Source organism: Dryobates pubescens, chromosome 34 (genome assembly GCF_014839835.1).
Source record: "Dryobates pubescens isolate bDryPub1 chromosome 34, bDryPub1.pri, whole genome shotgun sequence".
In the NCBI taxonomy this organism is placed as follows: Eukaryota; Metazoa; Chordata; class Aves; order Piciformes; family Picidae; genus Dryobates; species Dryobates pubescens.
Genome location: NC_071645.1, coordinates 6980212 through 6996591, shown reverse-complemented (window position 1 = coordinate 6996591; position 16380 = coordinate 6980212).

The window sequence follows — 16380 nt, the reverse complement described above, 5'->3', positions numbered from 1 at the left end:
CACATCCCCAAGCGCCATGGGCACAGGGTTCTGGAACACCGCCTGGCATGGGGACTCCACCACCTCCCTGTCAGCCTGTGCCAATCCCTGACCACCCTGGCAGTGAAGAAATTGTTCCTCCTCTCCAACATAAACCCTCCCCTGGCACAATTTCAGGCCATTTCCTCTCCTTCTATCACCTGATCCTAGGGAGCAGAGCCCAACCCCCAGCTCACCGCAACCTCCTTTCAGGGAGCTGCAGAGAGCAAGGAGGTCTCCCCTCAGCCTTCTCCTCGCCAGAATAAGCATGTTTGCACACAAGACATTTGACAAGAGATGTTCAGGCCCAGTGTGCTCTGGTTGGCACCTCCCCTGCCACTGCCAGGTGCTTGTCTCACCCACCCTGCGCTGCACAGCAAGGTCTGGGCCACATCAGCCAGCCCTGGCCCCCTGCAGTACCGTCCAGCCGGGCAGGGCTGGCACTGCTCCTCTGCCTCCAGGCCCACCGTGGTAGAGAAGGACCCAGGAGGGCAGGGCATGGGGTACCCTGTACCTCTGGGGCAGAAATGCCCAACGGGACAGATGTCATTGCCAGGCTGAGCAAGGCTGGGAGATTCCACCTGGAGCAGAAAACACAAAGGAGAGAAAAAGAATCACCCAAAGCAGAGTTGGCAGAAGGTACTGCAGGGACAGGTCCTGGGCAGGACACAGAGGAGCAGATTGCTGCCACTGAAACTAAAGGAAGGCCATAGCTGGCATGAAAGGGGCACTGGCTGCTGAGGTGTGGCATAGAATCAGAGTGGTAGGGGTTGGAAAGGAACTTTGGACATTATTCATAGAACCACAGAATCAACCAGGTTGGAAAAGACCTCAGAGATCATCAAGTCCAACCTAGCACCTAACCCCTAACACCTCCTGACAACTAAACCATGGCTCCAAGTGCCACATCCAAGCCCCTCTTGAACACCTCCAGGGATGGGGACTCCACCACCTCCCTGGGCAGCACATCCCAGTGGCCAATTCCTCTTGCTGGGAAGAACTTTCTCCTCACCTCCAGCCTAAACCTCCCCTGGCACAGCTTGAGACTGTGGCCTCTTGTTCTGGTGCTGAGAGAAGAGCCCAACCCCCAGCTGGCTCCAACCTCCCTTCAGGGAGTTGCAGAGAGCAAGAAGGTCTCCCCTGAGCCTCCTCTTCTGCAGGCTAAGCAACCCCAGCTCCCTCAGCCTCTCCTCCCAGGGCTGTGCTCCAGACCCCTCCCCAGCCTCCTTGCCCTTCTCTGGACACCTTCAAGTCTCTCAATGTCCTTCTTGAGCTGAGCAGCCCAGAGCTGGACACAGGACTCCAGGGGTGGCCTCAGCAGTGCTGAGCACAGGGCACAAGGACTTCCCTGCTCCTGCTGGCCACACTCTTCCTGATGGAGGGCAGGATGCCCTTGGCCTTCTTAGCCCCCTGGGCACACTGCTGGCTCAAGTTCAGCTGCTGTCAACCACTACCCCCAGGTCCTGCCTGGCTGCTCTCCAGCCACTCTGCCCCCAGCCTGTAGCACTACTGGATCCAACCCCCGCTGCCAAAGCAGGGTCACCCAGGGCAGGTCACACAAGAACACATCCAGCTGGGTCCAGCAGGTGCCTAGAGAAGGAGGCCATCCCTGATGGATACTTTGGAGGTCTGGCCAGAATTTATTGGGAGGCAGCAACATTAGACATAGAAAGCAGCCCCCCACCACATCTGGGGAGCTCTCCAGGGCAGCAGCAAAAGGCAGGAGGAAGCCTGCCCAGAGCAGTGATGCTTGGAAAATGTTCTGCTAGAAGGTTGTGACAGGGCAGCCCTTGTCCCCAGGTCACCAGGCTGACTGTGCTGCTGCTGGCACTCACTCACCCTGTGCTTGAAGGGGGCTGGGCTGATGGCTCCCTTGGCACAGTGATAACCTGGGTAGCAAAACCCAGAAGGCTGTGACAGACCTGGGGATGAGCAATACATGCCTGAAACAAAGAGGAAAGCAGCCTCAGTGGGAGGGCCTGCACAGGAGGTCAGCAGAGGAGGCAGGATCAGGAAGGGAGCAGTCCCATTGTCTTCAGCCTCCCCATGTATGTCTCCTGGGTTTCTTGTGCCATGTCCCCCCCTTACCTGCTGGGCAGGGCTCACAGTCAGTCTCACTAGTGGCACCAGTCCTGGGGCTAAAGGTACCCTTTGGGCAAGGATGCTCTGTGCTGAAGTTGGTACCTGGCAGGCAGAAGTACCCAGCAGGGCACAGCTCAGGAGTGTGTGCTCCAGGACCTAGGACACAAAGAAGAGCACTTTGCTCAGGAGGTACCACAGGAGGTGCCAGGGTCTCTGTCAGCACAGGCAGCCTTCCTCTGGCTGCTCACCCAGACCCAGGATGTGGGAACCATCACTGCACACTTGTGATCCAGTTGTTGAGATTCCCACTGCAGTGACTGGAGAGAGACAGCACTTCCAAGTGCATTTCATCTCCTCCCAAGGCAGACATCTAAAATGGGAAAGATAAGTTGCACCTCAGAAGGGCCTCTCTCTCTCTCTCCCTGTGCTGGTGGCTGAGGGAGGGCAGAAAACCAGCCCAGGGACAGCTGTCTGCAGTTTTGTTAGGAGCAGTCCCACCTGGGGACTGCAATCACTGCTGTGCAGAGTGGGTTCTGCCTCTTAGAATCACAGAATCAATAAGGTTGGAAAAGACCTCAGAGATCATCAAATCCAACCTGGCACCCAGCACCTCCTGGCAACTAAACCATGGCTCCAAGGGCCACAGCCAAGCTTCTGTTGAACACCTCCAGGGATGGGGACTCCACCACCTCCCTGGGCAGCACATCCCAATGGCCAGTCTCTCTTCCTTGTAGAACTTTCTCCTCATCTCCAGCCTAAACCTCCCTGGCACAGCTGGAGACTGTGTCCTCTTGTTCTGGTGCTGCTTGCCTGGCAGAAGAGCCCAACCCCCACCTGGCTCCAACCTCCCTTCAGGCAGTTGCAGAGAGCAAGAAGGTCTCCCCTGAGCCTCCTCTTCTGCAGGCTAAGCAACCCCAGCTCCCTCAGCCTCTCCTCCCAGGGCTGTGCTCCAGACCCCTCCCCAGCCTCCTTGCCCTTCTCTGGACACCTTCAAGTGTCTCTTATTCTCTTGTTGCATGCATCAGCTGCCACACAGAGCTGTCTTCATTACTTGTGTTTTCCTAGGCATGGAGTCTCCCCAGAGAGGAGAAAGATTTGGCTTCAGCCTCCTTGTTCATCTGCCACCTCATATACTCTTTGAAGTGTGTTTTGACTTCCAGCCTTGGCAGAATCTGCTGCACTGCCTGCCCAGTCCAATTTGTCTGCCTCTGATTCAGTAGAACCTCAAGAGAAGGAAGGAAGCTACACCACTCCAGATCCCTTTTTCTTCCACTAAGCCTAACAGGAGCTCTCAGCCCATGGTGCCATGAAATCCCTTCTTACCACAACAGACAGCCCCTTCCAGACTCCACACCTTCATGCAAGAGTCCTGCTGGGCAGAGGTCACAAAAGCCCTTCCTCTCCTGTGACTCTGTCCCAGTCTCATGGGCTGCAGGAAAAGCAGAGCCCCTGGGGCAGCAGAAGCCTCCCAGACAGCAATAGGGAATGGGAGTAACTGAGGTCTGGCCAGGTGGGCAGTAGGAGAATCAGAATTGTTTGTGCTGGAAAAGGCCTCCAGGATCATCCAGTCCAGCCAGCTACCCAACCCCACCAGGGCCACTAAACCCTGGCCCCCAGTGCCATGGCCACAGGGTTCTGGAACACCTCCAGGGATGGGGACTCCACCACCTCCCTGGGCAGCCTGTGCCAGGCCCTGACCTCTCCTGCAGCAAAGAAATTGTTCCTCATCTCCAACCTCAGCCTCCCCTGGCACAATTCCAGGCCACTGCCTCTCTTTCTAGAACCTGAGACTAGGGAGCAGAGTCCAACCCCCACCTGGCTTCAGCCTCCTTGCAGGGAGCTGCAGAGAGCAAGGAGGTCTCCCTCAGCCTCCTCTCCTCCAGCCTCACCACCCCCAGCTCCCTCAGCTGCTCCTCCCCAGCCCTCTTCTCCAGACCCTTCCCCAGCTTCCTTGCCCTTCCCTGGACCTGACTCCAGCCTCTCTATGTCCTTCTTGGGGGCCCAAACCTGAACCCAGGATTTGAAATATGGCCTCAGCAGTGCCCAGTACTTTCCTACCCCTGCTGCCCACACCATTGCTGCTCCAGACCAGGCTGCTGGTAGCCTTCTTGGCCACCTGGGCACCCCCTGGCTGAGCTGTTGACCAGCTCCCCCAAGGTCCTTCTCTGCTGGGCAGTTTCCAACCACTCTGCCCCCAGCCTGGAGCACTCCTGAGGTTGTTGTGACCCAAGTGCAGGACCCAGCACTTGGCTTTGTGGAGCACCCTGCAGAAGCTGGTGCTTACCACAGGTGAATTGTGGCCCTTCAGAGTGTTTTCTGCCTCCAGCTGCTAAGGACAAGCTTGTAAGACATGTAGCTGGGTCCTGATCTTGGCTCCCACCCTGTAGCCCCCACCAGCTCCCAGCTCCACCAGCAGAGACTCACCAGAGCAGAAGGCTCCAGCTGGGCAGAGCTGGCAGTCTGTGGGGTGCCCTTTTCCACTGCCAGAGTTGAAGGTTCCAGGGCTGCATGGGACTGGGGACTCAGAGCCTTCAGGACAGTAGAAGCCAGGGGGACAGAGCCGGCGGTCTGGCCGTGTGGATCCCAGGTCGCAGAAGTAGCCAGAGTAACAGGCTCCTGCAGGAGGCAAGAGCTTTGGCACCGGCTCTAAGCCACCAGCACAGCCCAAAGCATCCCCAGAGGGCAAGAGAAAGCCCCTCAGGCACCTGCAGCACCCACCTGAAACAGCGGCTCGGCCTTCTCCTTGGCAGAACATCCCCCCGGGGCAGGGCAGGCAGGCGTTGGCGTAAACCATCCCAGCCTGGGGCAAGAAGGTGCCAGGGGGACACAGCTGTGGCTTGCTGCTACCTGCTGGGCAGAAGTGCCCTGCTGGGCAGAGGCTGCCTGCCTCCTCCTGCAGCGGGTTGGGCACACGTGCCTTCGAAGCGCAGTAGTAGCCGGGCAAGCAGGGCCCGCTCGGGGAGGAGAGCCCTGGGCAGAGGAGCAGGAAGGCAGCTGGGCCGCTGGCACCGCACAGCTGCCAGCAGCCACAGCCTGGCAGCGGGGGCAGCACCCTGAGGGCACCTCGCTGCCCTCCACGGCGACCCCAGAGGAGGCCAGAGGGAGGGGGGCAAGGGAGACCAAGGGGAGGGGGGCAAGGGAGACCAAGGGGAGGGGGGCTAAAGGAGGCCAGAGGGAGGGGGGCAAGGGAGACCAAGGGGAGGGGGGCTAAAGGAGGCCAGAGGGAGGGGGGCAAGGGAGACCAAGGGGAGGGGGGCAAGGGAGACCAGTAGGAGGGGGGCTAAAGGAGGCCAGAGGGAGGGGGGCAAGGGAGACCAAGGGGAGGGGGGCAAGGGAGACCAGTAGGAGGGGGGCTAAAGGAGGCCAGAGGGAGGGGGGCAAGGGAGACCAAGGGGAGGGGGGCAAGGGAGACCAAGGGGAGGGGGGCTAAAGGAGGCCAGAGGGAGGGGGGCAAGGGAGACCAAGGGGAGGGGGGCAAGGGAGACCAGAGGGAGGGGGGCAAGGGAGACCAAGGGGAGGGAGGCTAAAGGAGGCCAGAGGGAGGTGGGCCAAAGGAGACCAAAGGGAGGTGGGCCATAGGAGACCAAAGGGAAGTGGGCCAAAGGAGATCAAAGGGAGGTGGGCCAAAGGAGACCAAAGGGAGGTGGGCCAAAGGAGACCAAAGGGAAGTGGGCCAAAGGAGATCAAAGGGAGGTGGGCCAAAGGAGACCAAAGGGAGGTGGGCCAAAGGAGACCAAAGGGAAGTGGGCCAAAGGAGATCAAAGGGAGGTGGGCCAAAGGAGATCAAAGGGAGGTGGGCCAAAGGAGATCAAAGGGAGGTGGGCCAAAGGAGACCAAAGGGAAGTGGGCCAAAGGAGATCAAAGGGAGGTGGGCCAAAGGACACCAGAGGGAGGTAGTGGTTGGTCTCTTCTCCCAGGCAACAAGTGTCAGGACAAGGGGAAACAGCCTCAAGCTGTGCCAGGGCAGGTTCAGGTCGGACATGGGGAAGGATTTCTTCCCAGCAAGGGTTTTCAGGCCCTGGCCCAGGCTGCCCAGGGAGGTGGTGGAGTCCCCATCCCTGGAGGGGTTTCAAAGCCACACGGGTGTGGTGCTGAGGGATGTGGCTCAGTGGCAACGGCTCAGCAGCAGGGCTGGGGTTGTGGTGGGATTGTCAACAGCTGGACTTGCTCTCAGAGGCCTCTTCCAACCTCAAGAGCCATGTGGTTCCAGGATTTCAGAGTGACTCCTACCTGCACTGGCACAAAACATGCCTCCAGGACAAGGCTTGCATCCCCCAGGGCTGCCCAGTCCAGTTTGGTTACTGTAGGTACCCTCTGGGCACGGGTACTGCTTGGCAGATTTAGTCCCTGGCAGGCAGTAATACCCTGCTGGACATTCTGCTGGCTTCACCACACCGTGTGAGAAGTTCTCCTGGAGAGCCCCTGAGTGGTCTCCCAGGGCACAGAACCTACCAAAGAGAAGAGTCAGTCTCAAGCCTTGCCTCACCCCTGCTCAGACAGAGACCAAGAAACCTTTTCTGCACAGCAGAGACAGTCTGAGGCTCCACAGTCAAAAGCAAACCACTGGGAAAGGAAACAAAGGCAGAGCTAAGGTGCAGCCTCTCAGGATCAGTTTGGCCATCCTAGAAGGCAGACCTCACAGGAGGGATTTGGGATTTGGGATTTGCAGAACAGACAATGACACTAATGAAGGGATAGGTGCTAGGGGAACAGAGAAGCAAAGCAGCCTTGCATGTTGAGCTTCTCATCCACCAGCAGCCCCCAAGTCCTGGAGAAAAGGCCTTGGGGGTGCTGGGGGAGGAGAAGCTCAGCAGGAGCCAGCAGGGAGCACTTGCAGCCCAGAGAGCCAAGCAGAGCCTGGGCTGCAGCAAGAGAAGTGTGGCCAGCAGGGCCAGGGAGGGGATTCTGCCCCTCTGCTCCACTCTGCTGAGACCACAGCTGCAGCTCTGGGGCCAGCTCTGGAGCCCCTAGGACAGGAAGGCTCTGGAGGGGCTGGAAGGGGTCCAGAGCAGGGCCAGGAGGAGGAGCAGAGGGCTGGAGCTGCTCTGCTCTGCAGACAGCCTGAGAGAGTTGGGGTTGTGCAGGCTGCAGAGGAGAAGGCTCCCAGGAGACCTTCTGGTGGCCTTCCAGGAGCTGCAGGGGGCTGCAAGCAAGCTGGGGAGGGACTTTGGAGGGTGTGAGGGAGGGATAGGACTGGGGGGGATGGAGCAGAAGTAGAAGTGGGGAGATTGAGATTGGCTGTGAGGAAGAAGTTGTTGCCCAGGAGGGTGGTGAGAGCCTGGCCCAGGCTGCCCAGGGAGGTGGTGGAAGCCTCCTGCCTGGAGGTGTTTGCAGCCAGGCTGGAGGTGGCTGTGAGCAACCTGCTGTGGTGTGAGGTGTCCCTGCCCATGGCAGGGGGTTGGGGCTGGCTGAGCCTTGAGCTCCCTTCCAGCCCTGCCAGCTCTGTGATCCTGTGTCAAATGATGCAAGACAGAGAGCAGCCCAGGGCAGAGGGAGAAGCCAACCTCTGTCACTTACATTCCTTCTGGGCATGTTTCACACTGGCTTTTGCCAGCCTGCTCCTGATATTTTCCAGGGGGACAAGGCAGAGGCTCTGGGCTGCCAGTGGGGCAGTAGTGACCCACGGGGCACAAATAGTCTAGGAGCAAACAGACAAACACACACAGAGAGGTCAGGATTTGAGTTACACTTCCCTCTACAGCACACTCAGGGAAGGGAGAGCAGAGCAGGGGCTGGGATCTGCTTCAGGAGCTCTCTAATACAGCTGAAAACATCACCAGGAGCCAGCTCCTCTTGGGGGAAACTCTTCAGGCTGCTTTTTGCCTTGCTGAGATCCCCTTAAAGGTTTGGGGGTTGTTTTATCCTCTCTTTTCTCTATTTCCCCACCCATTCCCCACCCCTCCCCCTGTGAACTCGACTGGAAAGCATCCAAGCAGCCATCTCCCAGCGTCACTTCGAACCTCCAAGCCAGCTGTGATCAGGGTCCCCTGGCCACTGCAACTCTTCCAGGGAAAGAGTCACCCCCAAATATTGCCTACCTGAAGGCTGGGCTGACACAGAGCCCCCTGGGCAAAACCAGCCTGCTTTGCACAAGCCTTCTGGGGAGCTCTGACCATGCTGAGGGCAGAACCACCCTGGGAGGCAGCCCTGGCAGTCCTGTGCTGAGCGGCCCCCACGGTGAGCCAAAAAGGAGCCTGGAAAGAAACAGCCACATGGACAGTCTCACATCAGAGCAGAGGGGAAGGAGGAGGGAGGGAAGAGGAGGGAAGAGGAGGGAAGAGGAGGGAAGAGGAGGGAAGAGGAGGGAAGAGGAGGGAAGAGGAGGGAAGAGGAGGGAAGAGGAGGGAGGGAAGAGGAGGGAGGGAAGAGGAGGGAGGGAAGAGGAGGGAGGGAAGAGGAGGGAGGGAAGAGGAGGGAGGGAAGAGGAGGGAGGGAAGAGGAGGGAGGGAAGAGGAGGGAGGGAAGAGGAGGGAGGGAAGAGGAGGGAGGGAAGAGGAGGGAAGAGGAGGGAAGAGGAGGGAAGAGGAGGGAAGAGGAGGGAAGAGGAGGGAAGAGGAGGGAAGAGGAGGGAGGGAAGAGGAGGGAAGAGGAGGGAGGGAAGAGGAGGGAAGAGGAGGGAGGGAAGAGGAGGGAAGAGGAGGGAGGGAAGAGGAGGGAAGAGGAGGGAAGAGGAGGGAAGAGGAGGGAGGGAAGAGGAGGGAGGGAAGAGGAGGGAGGGAAGAGGAGGGAGGGAAGAGGAGGGAGGGAAGAGGAGGGAGGGAAGAGGAGGGAAGAGGAGGGAAGAGGAGGGAGGGAAGAGGAGGGAAGAGGAGGGAAGAGGAGGGAAGAGGAGGGAGGGAAGAGGAGGGAAGAGGAGGGAGGGAAGAGGAGGGAGGGAAGAGGAGGGAGGGAAGAGGAGGGAAGGAAGAGGAGGGAGGGAAGAGGAGATCGTTATTAAGGCTGCAGAAGACCTTTAAGATCAAATCCAGCTACCATGAGCACTGAACTATATCCTGAAGCACCACATCTACAGCTTCCTGAACACCTCCAGGCATGGGGACTCCACTACCCTACCTCCCTGGGCAGCCTCTGCCAATCCCTGACCACTCTGGCAGCAAAGAAACTGTTCCCAATCCTAGACCCTGTTGTAAGTGGCTGTGGAGAGAGGCAGAAGCTGCTCCCACAGTAACCTTCCAGCTCCACTAGCCTGAGCTGCTTCTTGCAGAAGATGCCAAAAGGAGGCTGGTTGGAAGGAACAGAGTGGTTTGGGTTGGAAGGGACCTTAAACATCATCCAGCTCCAACCCCACTGCCATGGGCAGGGACACCTCCCACCAGCCCAGGGTGCTCAGGGCCTCCTCCAGCCTGGCCTTGAGCACCTCCAGGCAGGGCACAGCCACAGCCTCCCTGGGCAGCCTGTGCCCAGCCTCACTCTAAAGAATTCCTTCCTGATCTCCAGTCTCAATCTCTTCTCTCCCAGCTCAAAGCCATTGTTCCTCATCCTTTCACTCCCAGCCCCTGTCCAAAGTCCTTCCCCAGCTCTCCTGGATCCATTTCAGGTACTGGAAAGCTGCTCTGAGGTCTGCCTGGAGCCTTTTCCTCTCCAGGCTGCACAGCCCCAGCTCTCCCAGCCTGTCCCCACAGGGAGGTTCTCAGCCCTCTGACCATCTGGCCCCTCTCCAACAGTTCCATGTCCTTATTGTGTTGGGGGTTCCAGACTGGTCTGGGTTGGAAGGGACCCTTAAAGGTCATCTAGGTCAACCCTTCTGCAGTGACAGAGACATCCCCACCTAGAGCAGATCTCCCTTAGGAGAGCAGGTGACAGCCTTGCCCTAAGAGGGACCTGTGAGAGGCTGGTGCTGAGTGCTGGCTGAGCTGAGCTCCTGTTTGTTTCTGCTCTGGACTGGGCAGCACAATGATTTGTGAATCTAACTTCCCATTTCGTCTAGGAAAGAACAGAATAGAATCAACCAGGTTGGAGAAGACCTCAGAGATCACCAAGTCCAACCCAGCACCCAGCACCATCTAACCAAAGGATAAGAAAGAAAGATTCTGCAGCCTTTGGCTTCATCCTCTGTCTCTTTAGTGGTGCTGCTAAAGCACAGCTCTCACTGGAGGCTGCCTGAGGCTCCAGTGTGTCCTCAGCTGTGTGACAGCCCCTCTGAGAGGGCTCAGCACTCCCCCTCCCAGCTGCCCAGCAGCATGTGGGCCACACACTGAGGCTCCAGAGGCAGCTGAGCAATTACTGTGTGAGTGCACATCTAGGGCTGATGTTTCCAATACAGCAGCACTGGGCAGAGGCCTTCGTGTGGGTAGCTGCTGTGCCTGGGGAGCAGAGCAAGGAGAGCTTCAGCACAAAGTGAGGAGGGGCTGCACTGCAGTGGCACAGGCTGAGGCTCAGCAGCCCCTGGATAGGGGGAAGAGAGAAGGGGGAAGAGAGAAGGGGGAAGAGAGAAGGGGGAAGAGAGAAGGGGGAAGAGAGAAGGGGGAAGAGAGAAGGGGGAAGAGAGAAGGGGGAAGAGAGAAGGGGGAAGAGAGAAGGGGGAAGAGAGAAGGGGGAAGAGAGAAGGGGGAAGAGAGAAGGGGGAAGAGAGAAGGGGGAAGAGAGAAGGGGGAAGAAGGGGGAGGAGAGAAGGGGGAAGAAGGGGGAAGAAGAGGGAAGGGGGAAGAAGAGGGAAGGGGGAAAAAGAGGGAAGGGGGAAGAAGAGGGAAGGGGGAAGAAGAGGGAAGGGGGAAGAAGAGGGAAGACAGCATGGAGCAGCTGCCATCAAACCTACCTGGGGCACATGGAGATGGAGCAGGACTCCCTGCAGGACAGAAGTGGCCTCGAGGACAGATGTTCCCCATTGCTCCATCCATGGGGTTTGGGAGTGTGGAGCCCCCTGTGCAGTAGAAGCCAGGCTCACAGGGACCTGAGGGAGCTGCCAGCTCTGCAGCTGCACAGTACAACCCTGAGGCAGAGGGCAGAAGCAAGGGCAGCATGGAACAGAGAGTCACAGCACAGGGCTGGGTTTGCTTGCTGCAAAAACCCCCAAGACACCCAGCTTGTGCAGGAAGGAAAACCTTTATCCTACCTGGAGGGCAGGGAAGAGGAAGAAATGAACCAGCAGGGCAAAAGGTTCCTGCCTGGCAGAGCCCACCAGATCCAGCAGCTGGAGCTGCCATGCCTGCTGAGGGCAAAGACAAAGGCTGAGTTGAAATGCAGGAACTGGGAGCACTCTGTCTTACCTAAGGAGCTCAGGAAGAAGAGAAGGGAGCTAAGGAAAGGGAACAGTGGAAGGAAGCCACCCTGGAGCTGGCTGGGTCCTGCAGGTGACTGGGATGCCACCCCCCCAGCACCAACAGGCATCCTGCTTCCTGGTTCCCTTCCATACCAGAGTGACTTCCAGGAAACATTGGTTTGCTTGACATGGATCCAGGTGGACAAAACCATCCAGGCATGCACAGTCCATCTGGCCTGGCAAGGCCTGGTTTGGAACAGACCCTTCCAGGAGGACACAGCTGGCACTTGGATGCATCCCAGATGCTGAAAGCCTCACTGTAGGTTCCAGGGGGACAAGGATACTGCGTGGCAAATGTTGTGTTCCTGGGGCAGTAGTGACCTGGGAAGGACAAGAGAGGTTTCAGAAGGGCTCACAGATGCTAGCCACAGCCCAGGGAGGATCCCCAGCCTGCACACACAGCATCCTGGCCTGCATCAGGCAGAATGTGGCCAGCAGGAGCAGGGAAGTCCTTGTGCCCTGTGCTCAGCACTGCTGAGGCCACCCCTGGAGTCCTGTGTCCAGCTCTGGGCTCCTCAGCTCAAGAAGGACATTGAGAGACTTGAAGGTGTCCAGAGAAGGGCAAGGAGGCTGGGGAGGGGTCTGGAGCACAGCCCTGGGAGGAGAGGCTGAGGGAGCTGGGGTTGCTTAGCCTGCAGAAGAGGAGGCTCAGGGGAGACCTTCTTGCTCTCTGCAACTGCCTGAAGGGAGGTTGGAGCCAGCTGGGGGTTGGGCTCTTCTGCCAGGCACCCAGGAGCAGAACAAGAGGACACAGTCTCAAGCTGTGCCAGGGGAGGTTCAGGCTGGAGGTGAGGAAGAAATTCTTCCCAGCAAGAGAGATTGGCCCTTGGGATGTGCTGCCCAGGGAGGTGGTGGAGTCCCCATCCCTGGAGGTGTTTAGGAAGAGCCTGGATGAGGCCCTTGGAGCCATGGTTGAGTTGCTCAGATGGTGCTGGGGGAGAGGTTGGACTGGATGATCTCTGAGGTCTTTTCCAACCTGATTCTATGATTCTCCTCATCTCCTTCCAAGGAGGACTGAGCCCAAGCCATGGCTGTGGGCCCAGCCCTGCTCTGCCACAGCTGAATCACATTGGCTGCATGAAGTGGAGCTGAGCAGAGCTGAGCATTAGCAATGGTTTCATAGCATGCTGGGCTTTAATGAGGAGACCTCAGAGTGCCTGATGAAGGTCAGCTGGCAAAGGTGTTTGCTCCATTCACCATTTCCCACATTCAGACAGGACCCAAATCCCAAGGAGCTTAAGGTCTTTGCCCAAGGCCATTGATGTGCCTGGTGCAAGAGGTGGGCACCTCCTGCAAGCCAGGCCAGTGACTAATCCACTCCAGAGAGCTGTGGAGGCTTCTGCTAATCCCTTAGGCAGAGAAGGAGTGGGTGCCAGTGAAATGTGTGCCCCCTCCCTGGAGGTGTTCAGGATCAGGCTGGATGAGGCCCTGAGCAAGCTGGGCTGGTGGGAGGTGTCCCTGCCCATGGCAGGGGCTTGGAACTGGGTGAGCTTTAAGGTCACTGCTGTAGTGTGAGGTGTCCCTGCCCATGGCAGGGGCTTGGAACTGGGTGAGCTTGAAGGTCACTGCTGTAGTGTGAGGTGTCCCTGCCCATGGCAGAGGAGCTGGAACTAGATGAGCTTTAAGGTCACTGCTGTAGTGTGAGGTGTCCCTGCCCATGGCAGAGGAGCTGGAACTGGATGAGCTTTAAGGTCACTGCTGTAGTGTGAGGTGGCCCTGCCCATGGCAGGGGGCTGGAACTGGCTGAGCTTTGAGGTCCCTTCCATCCCAAGCCATTCTGTGACTGCATGAGGTGAGGAGACCCACCTGCAGGGCACTTGGTGTAGTTTGTGGAGGCAGCTGTGCAGTAAAAGCCTTCTGGGCACTCCAGACACTGTGCCATGCCCCAGGCTGGGCTGTAACTCCCTGCAGGGCAGGGCTGGGCTCTGCTGCTCCCTGCCACACAGTAATGGCCAGGTGGGCAAGGGCCTCCTCTGACTGTTGGCTTGGAAGACAAAACAGCCTGGTTAGAGCCTGCAGAGTCACAGGACCACACAGCTTATCTTGGAAGAGACCTTTAAGGCCTCTGAGTGCAACCCTTGAGCCAGCACTGCCAGGTCCCTCAGCACCACATCTACACAGCTTGGACACAGCATTTTGCACCCCTTACACCACGAGCACAGCTTACACTGGGGGGCTTGGGAGAAAAGCTTCCTCCACTGCAATAGAATCCAGCCTCACATGGCCCACTTGGAGACACAAGTCCAGTCCCATTGCAGAAAGACCCTGAAAGGAGGGGGGAGGGGAGACACAAAAGGGCCACAGTGATCAGAGCCACACAGCACAGAGCAGGAGGAAATCATCACTGAAGCAGTGTGTGTGATGCCATCTACAGCTGACCACCCACAGCTCTGCCCCTGGGGAGCTCCTCTCTCCACCCCTGACACTGGGGAACCTCTCTCTCCACCTCTGCTCCTGGGGAACCCCTCTATCTACCCTCTGCACCTAGAGAACCCCTCTCTCCACCCTCTGCTCCTGGGGAACCTCTCTCCCCACCCTCTGGCCCTGGGAACTCCTCTCCCCACCCTCTGCCCCTGGGGAACCTCTCTCCCCACCCTCTGGCCCTGGGAACTCCTCTCCCCACCCTCTGCCCCTGGGGAACCCCTCTCCCCACCCTCTGCCCCTGGGGAACCTCTCTCTCCACCCTCTGCCCCTGGGGACCCCCTCTCTACCTCCACCCCTGGGGTTCCCCCCTCCACCCTCTGCCCCTGGGGTTTCCACCTCAGCCTCTGGGGACCCCCACCACCTTCTTCCCCTGGGGACCCCCTCTCCACCCCTTCCCTTGGAGATGCTTTCAGTGAGAAGAGCTGCAGAAGCAGAGCTGCCTGTACAAGCAGCACTCCTCCATCACCTCTAAGCAGGGAAGGATGGAGAGGAAGGGTGGGGAGAAGCTCAGGGGTCACTGTGAGCAGCCTCCTCAGTGCCAGTGGTAGGGCTTGGTGTGTCTGTGCCCTACCCAGCATCCCTCTCCAGGACAACATTTGTTGGTCACTCTGGGTGGGTTCCTGTGTGACCTGTGCTGGATTGTGTGGTCCTGCTCTGGCAGTGGGGGGTTGGACTTGATGATCTTTGAGGTCTTTTCCAACCTTATTGGTTCTATGAGTCTACCTTTGAAGGTCCCTTCCAGCCCCTGACATCCTCTGATGCTATGGCTGCTGGCTCTAGAGCTCCCAGGTTTCTCAGGCAGTGCTGGCTGCAGCCTCCTTCACCCTTGCTTTGCACACTGTACCTGGATCACACAGCAGGCAGTCCTCCAGCCCAGTGTTCCCAGCTGAGCTGCTGTAGTGACCAGAAGGACATGGCTGTGGAAAGGCAGAGCCCACAGGGCAGTAGGTTCCCCTGGGGCATGTGTTCCCCAGAAGGCCATCTGTAGGGCTTGGGCTGGAAGCACCTTCCCTGCAGTAGAAGCCAGCCAGGCAGGGTCCTGTGACCTGGGACTGCCCTGCAAGGGCACAGTAGTGCCCTGAGGAGGGAAGGAAGGAAGAAGGACACTCAGAGAGCAAGCTGCAGACCTCAGCTCTTCATCCTTCCAGCACCTGGAGGGATCCTACAGGAAGGCCTTTTCCTGAGGGTGCCTAGAGGCAGGTCAAAGGGGAATGGTCTGGAGCTGAGGCAGAGCAGGGTTAGAGTGGAGCTGAGGAAGAAGCTCTTCAGTAGGAGGATGGTGAGGCTCTGGAACAGGCTGCCCAGGGAGCTAGCTGATGGATGCCTCCTCCCTGGAGGTGTTCAAGGCCAGGCTGGAGGAGGCCCTGAGCAGCTGAGTGCAGCTGAGAGGTGTCCCTGCCCATGGCAGGGGGGCTGGGGGAGATGAGCTCTGAGGTCCCTTCCAACCTGAGCCATTCTGTGATCCACTGAGGCTCAGGAGCATCCCTCACACCCTGGCTCACATTCTGCTCTCACTCTGCTGCTTACCTGGCTCACAGGGGCTGCAGTGGGACCCCAGGCTGCTGCCAGCCTGGGGGTTGTAGGTCCCCTTAGGGCATGGGAACTGGGTTGCAGAAGCAGTGCTGGGAGGGCAGTAGTGGCCACCTGGACATTCATTCTCCACAAAGGAAGAGGAATTCCTGGGGCAGAAGAACCTGGACCAGAGAGAGATTGGGTTGGGTTGGGTTGGGTTGGGTTGGGTTGCTGTTGGGGCAGTTTGGTAGCTTGGCTACCAAAAAATGGGAGTAGGAGGGAAAGGAGGGAGGGAGAGGGAAAGGAGGGAGGGAGAGGGAAAGGAGGGAGGGAGAGGGAAAGGAGGGAGGGAGAGGGAAAGGAGGGAGGGAGAGGGAAAGGAGGGAGGGAGAGGGAAAGGAGGGAGGGAGAGGGAAAGGAGGGAGGGAGAGGGAAAGGAGGGAGGGAGAGGGAAAGGAGGGAGGGAGAGGGAAAGGAGGGAGGGAGAGGGAAAGGAGGGAGGGAGAGGGAAAGGAGGGAGGGAGAGGGAAAGGAGGGAGGGAGAGGGAAAGGAGGGAGGGAGAGGGAAAGGAGGGAGGGAGAGGGAAAGGAGGGAGGGGGAAGGGGGAAGGAAGAAGGGGGAAGGGGGAAGGCACAACCTCCACTCCTTGGTGGACACAGATGGAAATGGAAAGGGGGAAAGAGGGAGGAGGAAAGGGGGAAAGAGGGAGGAGGAAAGGGGAAAGACTCTCTCTCTGCTGGAGAGAGTCCAGAGGAGGCCACAAGGATGCTCCAAGGACTGGAGCAGCTCTGCTGTGAGCACAGGCTGAGGGAGCTGGGGCTGTGCAGCCTGCAGAGGAGAAGGCTCCAGGGGCACCTCAGAGCTGCTGCCAGGACCTGAAGGGATCCTGCAGGAAGGCTGCAGAGAGACTTTTCCTGAGGGGGTCTGGAGCCAGGCCAGGGGGGAAGGGTTTGAAGCTGAGGCAGAGCAGGGTTAGAGTGGAGCTGAGGAAGAAGCTCTTCAGTGAGGGTGCAGAGACTCTGGCACAGGCTGCCCAGGGAGGCTGTGGCTGCCTGAGTCTAGCTGAGAGGTGTCCCTGCCCGTG